This window comes from Trachypithecus francoisi, unplaced genomic scaffold (assembly GCF_009764315.1).
Source record: "Trachypithecus francoisi isolate TF-2019V2 unplaced genomic scaffold, Tfra_2.0 Lachesis_group10, whole genome shotgun sequence".
Taxonomy (NCBI): domain Eukaryota; kingdom Metazoa; phylum Chordata; class Mammalia; order Primates; family Cercopithecidae; genus Trachypithecus; species Trachypithecus francoisi.
The window spans coordinates 4,052,143-4,066,369 of record NW_022681455.1 but is presented as its reverse complement, the minus strand read 5'-3'; the positions used below and the strand labels follow the sequence as shown (position 1 = coordinate 4,066,369).

The following is a 14,227-nucleotide window of genomic DNA, read 5'->3' as shown; positions in this document are numbered from 1 at the left end:
CACAATTTAAGATGCAATGCCACAGATGTGTTACAGGTTTACTACACAGAAACAGGGATTGGTGGCACACTTTTCAATAAGCCACTCCAGTTACATGAAGTTACTCTCCTTGTTTCCTCTGATCAATCATTTAATAAATACTCATGAAGCTTCCACCTAGCCGTACACATGCAATGTGCAAGATGCTGAGAAATTAAAGGAAATAAAGAATATTGGAGACCTCCCCTCTAGGAGCTCAAAATCTAAATGCGGAGATCGTTTTATAACCAAAGATGGTGATGGTTGTGGGATCACTCAGCTATTGGGGTGACCTATTTATCTGTACGAGTCCTCCTGAAGGGAAACAATGACTTAGAGCACCAGTATTTACTCTCAAACAAGGGTCCACAAGAGATGTTACTAACTTGGGGAAGTATCCTAGAAAAAAGCCACACACTTGCCTTTCCAATGGTCCACCAAGCAAGCGGGGACTCTGGACACCAAATCAGTTAAGCCTCACTTTTTAAGCCCTATGTACCATGTAAGGTCTGAGCACTTTAGCAAGTCAGGAGGCTAAAGTTTAGAAATGAAAATTCAATTTACTATGCATAAAATAGTCAACTGGAGTGAACCTCATATAGGTTCTAAATCTGTAGAACCAAATTCCAAGTCCTGATTTTCATATTTTTTATGTATTTATTATATTAAAATTATCTGGATTTTAATATAATTGACTCTGCCTCTCTTTGACCTCTTGTTTTGCTTCCTCCTTCAACTGCCTTTTCTGCACTCCCATTCCAACAGTAACTATGACCATGTGGTTTACTATATACAACGTTTTTATTTATTTTATTTATTTATTACCATTTATTTATTTATTTATTTATTTATTTTTTTTTTTTTTGAGACGGAGTCTCGCTCTGTCGCCCAGGCTGGAGTACAGTGGCCGGATCTCAGCTCACTGCAAGCTCCGCCTCCCGGGTTTACGCCATTCTCCTGCCTCAGCCTCCCGAGTAGCTGGGACTACAGGCGCCCGCCATCTCGCCCGGCTAATTTTTTGTATATTTTAGTAGAGACGGGGTTTCACCGTGTTAGCCAGGATGGTCTCGATCTTCTGACCTCGTGATCCGCCCGTCTCGGCCTCCCAAGGTGCTGGGATTACAGGCTTGAGCCACCGCGCCCGGCCATTATTACCATTTATTATTGTACTGTTGATGTTACCAAAACTCCAGGGGTTTGGTCTAGGCCCTGCTTCTCACTACACAGAAAGCCAATCACTGAGATGCCAAGTATTGCCAAGGAAGAAGGCTTTAATCAGGTGCTGCAGCCGAGGAGATGGGAGCTCAGTCTCAAATCTATCTCCTTAACTGACCAAAACTAGGGGTTTACAGAGGAGGGAGGAAATGTAACAATGTGTAAGAAAACAGGAACTAGGGTGGGGCAAGGAGGTATCTGGTGCAGTTATCTGGTGAGTTTCCGTTCTTTGATACTTCCTGAAGGTCCTTTCCTGAGGAAGGAACTTTAAAACAGATACAAGTTTCAAGCTTTAACAGCAGAAGGGTCAGTTTCTATGTTTATCCCAAAACAACTGTCTATGGGACTATTGGGTCCATTTCATTGAGCAGATGTTGCCACGGTGACACTGAAACACGTCGTACCAAAATTTGGCTACAATAAACTTACAGGTTCTTAGCATGCCTTCTAGGGCCAATTCATCCATTGCTAAGATTCAGTAAGTTCAAAGAGTGGTTTGGTATCCTTCTATCTCCTGCATCTGTGTGTTTTACAGGTGAAGCAAAGCCGAATCTACTAGATTTGAGGACTTAGTAATACATAGTTTAGGGGAAGAACCTTTTGAAGATTTTTGTTGTTGCCATGAACCTGCTTGACCAACACATTCATGAAGGCTTCCCCTCTAGCCATGAGACTGGCATGGAGGGATAGTTCTGGGAGTGACCTTAGATGGTGTTATCCAAATGTCCTTCAATTCAACTGTTGAGAAATTCCATCTCATAGGAATCAGCTATAAGCAGGGGCTGCACAAATGAAATAATATATTGACTACTGTGTAGGAACTGTTCCTGCCAAAAGTTCTTGCCACCTGACTTAGAAGAGTTGCATTTATTAATTTGGAAGGAGAGTCTGGCCCTCACCAAATCACCCCATTGGTGATAACTGGAGGAAAAAAGAGCAAGAAAATTATAATAAAGGTATTAGCAGAACTCTCATTTGGCCAGTCATACTTATTGCAGGCCTACTCTGTGCCAGGCACTGGGTAGGTACTGGAGGCCACAGAATTGTCACTTTGGCCTGATAAGAAAGCAGAAAGTCAAGAACTGTACAGCAAGAACATTGTTAAGACTGCAGAGGCAAGGCAAAATCAGAACCCAGAGTAAATGGAAGATAAAAAAGGGCTTAGAGAAGCTGGAGCTCCCTGGAGAGTGGTGTCATGGGTAACTCTGAGTATGTCCATATGGCCTGGGGAAATGAGAGACAAGTGGGTAATTCTAACTCAGTGTGGCCAGTGCTATTTATAGGGCAGGAACAGGGTAGTGCGCGAGCACAAAGAAGAGAAGTTACTCCCTTATCCTCAGGGAGAAGACAGCAAGAACGTCATGAGTTTTGCATTTAACAGTGTTGGCCCCTGACGGCCACGTGGAACCCCAGGAGGCAGGTGAGACTTGCTCAGAAAGTTGCACAGATACTGCTTGTGGCACCATGGGATCTGTCAATGGCCTGCAGAGTTTCTCAGGTGAAGGCAAACCTACTGTTTCAAACCCTTACAAAAATTGCTGCTGGACTTTTAGAAAAATAGTGTTCACAGGCAAGAAGCACAGGTTTAAAGAGGAAAATCTACGTGCAAACATGACCTAAAAAATATTTAACTCCTGGGTCTCTGCCACCACCTTTCAATTATCTGAAAAGGAATCCCTTGCTCTTTAATTACAGTGCTTTGGAGTCCACAGGGCTTTCCAAAATAGTCACTTCATGTGGTTGGAATCAGGGCCCTTCCTTGGAATAAAAGTTTAATTTAAAACACTAGGAACAGGAAAGGGAGCTAGGAAAGCCACAAGGCCCCCGGCTCTGCACTCTTAGGCACTCGCTGCTGTGCCTGCCACAGAACAGTTCAAGCAGAGGATCCATGAGCTCCCCCCAGAGGAAACTCGAAGGGACAACGCTGGCCAGGTGGCTGTTTAGATTTAAATAACACCTAACATTGTACCCAAGAGCCTTCCCAGGAAAAAGTAAATGAAAATCATTTTTTTTTAAGTCTGAAAATGGCCAGGCACAGTGGCACACAACTGTGAGGCAGAGGTGGGAGGACCCCTTGAGCCCAGAGTGACACTTCATCTCTACAAAAAATTTAAAAATGAGCCAGGTGTGATGGCTCAGCTACTTGTGAGGCTGAGGTAGGAGGATCACTTGAGCTTAGGAGGTTGAGTTTGTAGTGAGCTGAGACAGTTCCACTGCACCTGAGCCTGGGTGACAGAGAAAGAGAGAGACGCTGTCTCCAAAAAAAAAAAAAAAAAAAAAAGTCTGAAAGCAACTGTGAGAAAGCAGAGTACATGAACAGATTCTCAGCAAAATGTGCAAAGGAGAAAAAAATAAGCAGAATGGAGGGAGGGAGGGAGGGAGGATGAAACTGAAGTTAACTTTGCACACATATATAAAATAAGTAAAATCCATATGTCTATGTCAAGAATAATGTTTACTGCAGATAAACAACAACATAGCCACCTATAAAAAAAACAGTTAACAGAAAAGCTTAAGACAGATTCTGTCAGATTTACCACACAGTTTGGAGTCACAACTTACTCTATATTCTCTGTAGCCTAAGCGACGCTCAGGGCAGAGAAAGATCGCATGGTAGAGCTCAGAAACAACTGAAAGCAAAAACTGGACAGAATCAGAGTTCTTAAAGGATAAGCTCTTTCCAATACGCTCAAAACTTGAACAAATGATGTATTAGATGGTTCTTCTTGACCTTTAATTTTTCCGGCCTTCACTGTATCAGTCCCCCTCCCTGATATTAATACCACCTTTTGTAATTGTATGGTCACTTCTTTTTTTGAATTTTTACCCCTATTGCAGTAATGTGCAGTTCTCTCAGACAGACAGAAATACGAAGTACTAAGATAAGAAATCTATGTGAAGGCTATTTTCCTGGTTTTGCTTGCTCGGGACTTCAGTATTTTTAACTATAATTGTTGAGGTAGGGTCTGTAGGATCCAGACATTACATATAATAATTCTCATAGCAATATTTAAAAAAAAAAACTCAAGACTTTAAGTAGACAATAAAAGTATTAGTTGATAATGATTACACTTACAACTGTAATAAGAATTATATTCAAGTCATGACATGATTATAAGAAATATACAGGGAGCTCTGAAATGAATTTTTAATCCCTCCAAAGGAACAAGAGATAATTACCTGAGCGACCTCTGAATGTTTTTCTCCCACATTGTTCCCCCATGCTCTGATCTGAAGAATGACTGATCAGAAAGTTCTAGGCCACATTGCTTCAGTGAGGTAATAGGAGTGGGAGGTGAAGGGAACACATAACCTTTCAGACTGATAGAAAAGTAGAAAAGCACATGAAAATACCTAATCATGAAATCAACTAAGTAGATTGTGAAATCAATGCATAGTTCCTCACTTTGCTACAGTAGAAGTGCAACTTTTTCTTCAAGGTGCAATAAAACCCAAGAAGGACCCTAAGGGGCACCATGTAAATAACAACTGATTATCTGCACTCTTTTCCTTCTCCAGTTTTGTTCCATTTTTTTCATGATGGACCTGTTTGTGTGACAGTTAAGCAAGGAGCTAAAGACCACAGCATGAAGGAAAATCCACATGATCTCAAGTGAAGCAGGTCTTAAGTCACAGGAGGAAAAACAGGCTGTGCTGAGTGTGAGGGTAAGGGACCAGGTGACACGAATATAGGAGCAGGAGCAGGAGAATCAAAACACGGGCAGGATGCTAAGGCTAAGATGTGACAGTACACAGCAGAAGACAAAGTTCAGGGTCACTGGAGGGTTTTGGAGGTCTGTTCTTAGGTCAACCTGCTATGTGACACTTTAAAAAGCTGAATGACTTCAGTGACTTTAAAAAGCTGAATGCCTCAGACCGGGCATGGTGGCTCATGCATGTAATCCCAGCACTTTGAGAGACTGAGGTGGGAGGATTGTTTAAGGTCAGGAGTTTGAGACCAGCCTGGGCAACAGAGTGAGACCCCATCTCTACAAAAAATTTACAAATTAGACAGGCATGGTAGCATGCGCCAGTAATCTCAGCCACTTGGGAGGCTGAGACAGGAGGATTGTTTGAGCCTGGGAGTTTAAGGTGGCAGTGAGCTATGACTACACCACTACACTCCAGCCTGGGGACATTTAAAAAAAAAAAAAAAAAGTTGAGTGCCTCAAAGGAAGACAAATAGAACAATGGAACAGAATAGAGATTATTTGGGAGTTGCAGGAAAGTGAAACGGGGAGGGAGTAGCCTGCAAAGGGTGAAACACCTGAGCCAGCTACAACAATGGGCTATGGAACTATTTCCCATGGGAAAACTTGGGGAAAAGGTCTACATTTTGTCTCACAATTACCCTACCTGAGGAGGCGGGAGCTGTGATTTCATGACCCAATTCTTCTTTGGCTTTTGTTATGAGCTGCTCCCATGGGATGCTGAATCCCAGCACTTTTAGCCTCTGTGGTTCTGTAAAAGTCCCCAGGCAAAGAGCTAAAATAAAGGCAGTTGGAAGTCATCAGGAACACAATGATAAGGCAGACTACATGTGTGTTACATTTGGTGTATGAAAGTGGTAACCCTACAAACAAGTGAGAAAAACAATGAACTCTTCAATAAATGATGTTGAGACACGTGACTACCCATATGGCAAAAGATAAAATTAGTTCCCTATCTCAAACCATATGCAAAAATGAAGTTCAGATAGATTAAAGAGCTAGATGTAAAAAAAAAAGAGAGAGAGAAAAATATGTTAAAAAATTATGGGCAAATATCTGTGACCTCCAGATATTGAAGGGTTTCTTAAAGGATAAAGATCAAAAACAATAAAGAAAAAATACATATTAATTTGACTTTCTCAAAAATTAAAATGTCTAGAAAAAGTTCTAGAGATCCATTTCATAACAGTGTGACTCTACTTAACCCTACTGAACTGTAAACATAAAAATGGTTAAATGGGTACCAAAAAATAGTTCGACAGAATCAAATGAATAGTATTTGATTGCACAGCAGTGCGATTATAGTCAAAATAATTTAACTGTACATTTAAAAATAAATAAAAGAGTATATTGGATGGTTTGTAACACAAAGGATAAATGCTTGAAGTGATGGATACCCCATTTTCCATGATGTGAGTATTATGCATTGCACGCCTGTATCAAAACATCTCATGTACCCCAGAAATGTATCTACCTACTATGTATCCACAAATATTAAAAATTTTTAAATAGTTAAGATGATAAATTTAATGTTATGTGTTTTTACCATAATAAATACATATAATAAAGGAATCATAAGCAGCCTGAAAAAAATCAGCCTACAGATTTAATGAAGTTATTGGCAGCCAACAAATATGGTAAAAGATTAATATCTAGAATATAGTTATCCTTTTAGTTGATAAGAAGAAAGCAATGAGCCAAGTGGTAAATGCGCAAAGGATATAAACAAGATTCATGGAGAAAATCAGTGTCTAATAATTACATTTTTTAATATTCCACTTCAATAAAACTCAAGGAAATGAAAATTAAAATGACAATAAAATAACATGGCACACCTATCAGATGGGCAGAAATTAATGTCAGATAACATAAAGCATTAGCAAGAATGTGGAGAAGTGAAAATTTCCATATATGGCTGCTGGGAGAGTGAATGGAAACAATCCCTCTGGAAAGCAGTTTCGCGGCAGCCAGTGAGGTGAGGATGAACAGTGAAGTTAAGATGCTCTGTAACTGAGCAATTCCACGTGTAGAGAAACATCCTAGGGGAAACTCTTATACACGTAGTCCAGGAGACATCCAAGAGGATAACCATTGCTGTGCACAACAGAAAAGCAAAGAAAAGGAAGGAGAAAAAGAGGTAGAAAGTAAGGAGGAAGAGAGGATCTAAATGTCCATGAGTAGGAGGAATACATAAATAAACCAAAAGAAAAAATAATTTATCTATTCATCTCACGGAGGAATAGATAAATAAACCACATTGAATTTTATGAGAAATACTGTTCGGCAATTAAAATGACTGAGGAAGTTATATGTATATGAACATGATTAAGTCTCAAATACATAGAGTGAAAAAAATATACTTTGCAAAGTATATTTAGATTATACCATCTATTTAAATTTTTTAAACAAATCAAGCAAATGGTGTAATTGTTTATGGATATAAAAGAGCCAAAACAAAGTTTAGAAATATTTTAATGCTTCTTAAAAGGATCTAAAAATGTGGCAAAAAATATACATTTAACATCAGCAGTGGGCATATGGGGTGACTTCAGAAAGTTCATGGAAAAAATGAAATTAAAAGGTTAAAAACTGAAAAAAAAAAATTTCTTTTCAGTATAAGCTCCATCAAGGTCAAGACACTTTTGTAAGTGATGATGTCAGCCATTTAGTTCCTCCCTAAAGAAGCGAGGGTCCTGGGAATTTAACCATGTCAATGCAGTCTTTCTTACCTTATTAACTGAAGAAAACTAGGTGCCTTTTAAAACTTTAAGATTAGGAAACAAAAAGAAGTCAGAAGGACCCAAATAAGGACTGTAGGGTGGACACCTACTGACTTCCTAGTCTCTCATAAAATTGCCCTTGTGTGATGAAAGGAACAAGGAGGAGCATTGTCATGGTGGAGAAGGACTCTCTGGTAAAGCTTTCCTGGGCATTTTTCTGCTAAAGCTTTGGCTAACTTGCTCAAAACACTCTCATAATAAATAGATGTTATCATTTTATTACCCTCCAGAAAATAAAAAAGCAAAATTCCTTGAGCATCCAGAAAATCTTTTGCCGTGGCCTTTGCTCTTGACTGGTCTGCTTTTACTTTGGCTGGAGCACTTCCTCCTCCTGGTAGCCATTGCTTTGACTGTGCCGTATCCTCAGGATTGAAATGAAAGCTATGTTTCATTTTCTGTTCTAATTCTTTGAAGGAATGCTTCAGGATCTTGATCCCACTAATTTAAAATTTCTATTGAAAGCTCTTCTCTTGTTTGCAACTGATCTGGGTGCAATGGTTTTGGCATCCGTCAAGTGGAAAGTTTGCTCAACTTTAATTTTTCAGTCAAAATTGTGTAAGTTGAACCAACTGAGATATCTATGGCATTGGCTATTGTTTCTGCCATTAAATCCCCTTCAAAACTTGACGTAGATGGTCTGCTGCTGGGACCTTCATCTTCAACATTCTCATCCCCTCTTGAAATGAGTTATCTGTTTGTAAACTGCTGACTTATCTAAACTGGGAATTATCTTCATTATGATTGTCTTAAATCATCAGTGATTTCACTATTCTTCCACTCAAGCTTCACCATAAATTTGATGTTTGGTCTTGCATCAATTTTAGCAGAATTCATATTGCTCTGATAGGTGCTATTTTCAAACTGATGTCTTATTCTTTTTAGTGCCTCAAACTAGATCCTGTTCAGATATGTTACAAGTTAGTTTCAGTTTACTTTGGTGCAAAACAATTTTGAAATCCATGCATAGTTTTTTCATAATACTCATTTTCCATGAACCTTCTGTAGACCCTTCATATAAGCGTCTATTATTTTTGTGTTTTGGGAGGTGTCTGAAATATTTCATAGTTTAAAATGTAAAAGATAAAGTATCAGTAAGTCATAAGCAGCAGCTATAAAGTCTAGAGCAGTCTACCACAGTGGTTTACGGTGTTAATAACCCACAAAAATGTCACTATTATTGTCAATTATGAAGGTCCCTGGCACACATGTCTAAAACCTTGCCAAAGATCATTCTTTATCTCCAAAAGCAGATCAATGTAAATCAAGTTTATTTGCTAAGCTTGGAAAAAGTTAATCTTGTAATTTATAAAATTATTAATAAGTAACCAAATGATAACAGCTAATATGATTCCTCTTAGCAATTATTATACATATAATTATATATTACAGTCATTCCTCAGTATCCATGGGTTATTTGTTGTAGGACCCCTGTGGATACTAAAATACAAGAATGCTCAAGTTCCTATAGAAAATGGTATCGTATTTGCATAAAATCTTTGCGTACAACCCATGCAATCCTCCTACGTACTTTAAACCATCTCCTAGATTAGTTTTAAGATCTAATAGAATCTAAATGCTTTGTAAATAATTGTTATACTATATTATTTGGGAGATAAGAAAAAAAGTGACAAGAAGAAAAGTCTATACATGTTCAGTAGAGACTCAACCAACCTTTTTGCTTTGTTTTTGTTTTTGTTTTCTTTTTTGAAATGGAGTCTCACTGTCACCCAGGCTGGAATGCAGTGGTGCAATCTCAGCTCACTGCCTACCTCCCAGCTCAAGTGGTTCTTCCATCTCAGCCTCCTGAGTAGCTGGAACTACAGATGTGCACCGCCACGCCTGGCTAATTTTTGTATTTTTAGTAGAAAAGGGGTTTGTCATGTTGCCCAGGCTGGTCTCAAACTCCTGGACTCAAGCAATCCACCTGCCTTGGCCTCTTAAAGTGCTGAGATCATAGGTGTGAGCCACTGTGCCTGGCCTTCTACTTAGAAAAATAATACTTTCAATCCACATTGGTTGAATTTTTTTTAACAAAGTGTCTTTTTTTGACATACAAATACAACCAATACAAAAAGAGATGACTTTTTCCCTTTGATTCCAGTGATAAGTTGCTAAAGAAAATATATATATATTTTTTCTTTATTTACAGGGACCAGACTGGGTGAGGGAGGCCCTGTGTATGCAGGCCTCTGCATAAGTAGGAATCCAGGTGAGAATCAAGGACCACTCTGGGGAGATCTACCAGGATAGACTGCCTGAGTTGAGCAGAGTGTGAGATGTGAGCAGATGCTGAGGTCAGAGAGACCAACAGATCTCCAGGATAGCAATTTCATGAAGGCTAGAACCTTTCCGATACTCCCCAAAGCAGAACTCAGGGATGTCCAACGGGAAGTGTTGGGTGATTTTTCCTTGATAAGGATTGTTTTTTCTTCCCTGGAAGGGGAACAAGGCCTAGAGATCATGATGAGTATTAGTTCTGAGGCTGCAACCTCTTTATCCTATCTGGCCTTCTCCCCCTGCTGCAGCCACAGGGTGACCTCAGAAAGAAAAGCAGCTGTTTTGGCCACTGAGAGGCATTCCTGCTGCAGCTTTAACTATGGCCTGGCTGGGTCATGGCAGTGGCACTAATGCCTCACTGAGGCAGTAAGGGGCAAGGCTGGAGAGCGAGGGCAGGGGGACTGCTGCTGTCTGGGGGCTCTCTGAAGAGGGACGGTGGTGGTGGGAAAGTATGCTTTTACCCTCAGAGAACTATCAGCACCAAGAGATGAGAGGAAAAGGCGTCTCCAATCTCTTGGTGCTGATACCTCTGGGAGAAGATGAGGGGCCCCTGATGTTATTCTCCCCCGGAGACTAAGAACAGAGGTATCTGGGGTACAGGCAAGAAGCAGAGGAGAATGAGTGGTGGGGACTGGCAGAGAGAAACAAGCAGAACCTCTGGTTTTCTTCTATGAATAAAAACCTCAAGTCACTGCCCTGAAACCAAGATGTTAAGCTTAGAATGCAGCAACATCCAAGAGCCTAGAGAAGCAGTTATCCCCATGGCGGGTCCCATATAACACCTCATTCCTGGTCCTTTCAGCCTCTCTCACACTGACAGCATATAACACCTCATTCCTGGTCCTTTCAGCCTCTCTCATACTGATAGCATGATGACAGAGCCAGCCTTCCTCCCAGAGGCTGCTGGTCCCAAGCTGAGTCCACTCCACGAATCCATAAAAACAGCAGGAAAGAGCTTTCCTCACTTCCCTGCATCTTGGCACAAAAGATCTTCCCACAGTCTCCATCAGCGCATTCCACCTGCGAAAACCTTAGTCTCTCTGAAGCCCCTCTCTATGCCCAGATCTTACACCCAATGCGTTCCTCTTTGGGGCTCCAAACCACAGACCCAGGACTCCAAGATTTTCATAAAAGTGAACATAAACATTCCACTTTCCCAAGTGTTCATGTGTAGGGGAGGGGAGTTTGCCAGTTATCCAGGAGCTGCAGAGAAGTGGGAGAACCTCCACCCAGGGCCCAGGAGCCTCACTATGTGAGGATGAGCTTCATGGCCAGGCCTCCACCCACTCTTCCCGCTCCTCTTCATTCTCTCCTAGCACTCTGGTCTCCCAGGAGAGAGGAGGAGGGGCAGCTCATACCACTTCTCCCAGAGTTCTGCGTTCTCGGGTGCAGCCTGACAGGTGCAGGGCTGAGGCCACAGCTCTGAGGGCACCTGGCAAACGATGAGACCAAGAGAGACGACAGACCTTAGAAGAGAGTACTGTGATTTGCAAGTGGCTCTGGGAGGTCAGTGGCAGCAGCCACCACAGTGCCTACCTTCATGGGCATGCTGGCTGTCCCCAAACTTGGTTCTCCAGCTCAGGATCTTACAGGAGCAGCCCTCCCCACAGCAACCAGACACGCTGGGACAAGAGTCATCAATTTCAAACTGCAGGCTTCTCTGAAGAACTGGTAGGTGCCATGATTGTGCCTGAACACCATTAACATAACCTCCTTCATCTGTGTGCTGTCGGGCATGAGCTGCAGGCTCTGTAGAAATAAATTCCCCCAGGCCTTTCCGCCACACTTCGCTTCCCATGCAGGACTTCATCCCCTGCACTCCACATCAAAGCAGAAGTAAGCAAAGGCAACAGAAGGTAACTGCATTCCCAGGCGACGAGGTACCAGGCTGGGTCTTTCTCTCTGTCCTTCCAGCCCCACTCCCTCTGCTCATACATGGTCTGCTTATACATCGCTTTTGGTCAGGTCCAAGGCCCAATCCATGGTGGCTGGCTGCAGTCCAGACCCTCGCCTGTACTCAGTGGTGACATTCAGTCCGGTTTCAATCAGATTTCCTGAACAGCCTTCAGAGGGTCTCCAAGCCTGTTGACAGCATCCTCTTTGGCACAAACAGCATCCATGGCTGTTGGCTCCCCCAACCACTTCTGTTTCTTCTCCTTGGCTTTGCTGGACTTTCTCCCCACAGCGGAGATGGCAACGCTCAGTTCCTCTTTCAAACATTTGCAGGCAGGCGCGCACGACCTGCCGCTGTGGCTGCGGTGAAGACAAAATGGAGGGGTTCTGCACTGCGCTTGCGCCTCGGGGGCTCCCGGCCCCCTTCCCACTGGGCCCTGGTGCCCACTCGCGCCCCCTCGCGGGCCACGTTGGTTAAACTAATGGATGCAGGATATAGAGGGCCTGTGGCTATAGAAGGCTGACTGGATGTAGAAGTTTATTATATAATTTTGTTTATAAATTATATTGATTTAATTATTTATAACTTTTGTTTTGCAAGCCTATAGAATTATATATAATTATTGTAGTTTATCCTTATCTTTATTTCACGGAGAGGTAAGTGATGACCAAGGCGTTACAGGCTTCATCAGTTTCTGGTGAGTACCAGGGAGCAGAGCTAGGATCTAAACCGAAGTCTGCCTTTTTCTGAAGCCAGAGTCCTCTTCTTTACACCAAGCTACTCTCCAGAAAGAGCATTCTCAGGCCAGAAGCAGTGGCTCACGCCTGTAATCCCAGCACCCAGGAGGTGGAAGGAGAATAGCTTGAACCAGGGAGATGAAGGTTGCAGTGAACCGGGATCGTGCCACTGCACCAGGATCGCACAACTGCACTCCAGCCTGAGCAATAGCGACTCCGTCTAAAAAAAAAAAAAAAAAAAAAAAATATAATATATATATTAAAATTAAAAATATAGAAAGAGCATTCTCAGAGAAGCTCAGTTCCAACCTTCAACCTCAGTTTTTGGTTTTTTTTTTTTTTATCACTTTATGTTTTTTATTTTGGGAATGTGTATTGAAGAAAAAATAAGAGAGTCTGGCTAAAGAGATGACAAGCTCATAAGGGCGTGTCTCAATTTAAACAAGAGTAGCATTGGCAATTGTTGTCCTTATGAGCAGCCAACAAGGCGGAATTGGAATGGTGCTGCTCCTGACTACCTCTACTCCACGCTAGGCTTAGGGGCTGGAGTCACCCAAGCCCTCAGGGTAAGAAAACTCCAATTTGGAACCTAGGACCTGACGACTGGGAACATTTAAACCATCAGTTCCTGCCTTAATCTTATCCCTTCTTCCTCCTCGTGACACCATTTTTGTTCCCCTAACAACTCAGGGCTTTTCCAAACTCTGAGGCAATTCTTACGCCAAGCAGAATTTTGAAAGCCTTTTTCCAATATCATGGTACTCAACAACAAGTTCACTTTGTTGCCACTACAGCCCAGCACATGTTCCCAAAGTCTGAAAGCTGTCTTGTTTGTGACTGAGACCCTGCCAGGCACCCTGGTATGTCTGGAATCGGTTCCTTCCAGTGGGTTTTTGGTGTCGCTGACTTCAAGAATGAAGCTGCAGACCCTCACGGTGAGCGTTACAGTTCTTAAAGATGGTGTGTTTGGAGTTTTTTCCTTCAGATGTTCAGATGTGTCCAGAGTTTCTTCCTACTGGTAGGTTCGTGGTCTCGCTTGACTTCAGGAGTGAAGCTGCAGACCTTTGCGGTGAGTGTTACAGCTCTTAAAGGTGGTGCATCTAGAGTTGTTTCTTCCTTCTGGTGGGTTCGTGGTCTCGCTGACTTCAGGAGTAAAGTCACAGACCTTTGCAGTGAGTATTACAGCTCTTAAAGGTTGCGCATCCAGAGTTATTTGTTCCTCCTGGTGGTTGATGGTCTCCCTGACTTCAGGAGTGAAGCTGCAGACGTTTGCAGTGAGTGTTACAGCTCATAAAGGCAGTGCGGACCCAAAGAGTGAGCAGCAGCAAGATTTATTGTGAAGAGTGAAAGAACAAAGCTTTCACAGCATGGAAGGGGACGCAAGCAGGTCTCCACTGGGAGTGGCCAGCTTTTATTCCCTTCTTTGGCCCCACCCATGTCCTGCTGATTGGTCCATTTTACAGAGTGCTTATTTGTCCATTTTTACAGAGTCCTGATTGGGGCATTTAACAAACCTTTAGCTAGACACAGAGTGCTGATTGGTGCATTTACAATCCTTTAGCTAGACATAAAAGTTCTCCCTAATCCCCACCCAAC

General features: G+C 42.1%; 1 pseudogene; it reads right to left on the bottom strand.

The window, feature by feature from the left end:
- Positions 1-9,769: 9,769 nt before the first annotated feature.
- Positions 9,770-13,388, bottom strand: LOC117088291 (annotated as a pseudogene).
- Positions 13,389-14,227: the final 839 nt, after the last annotated feature.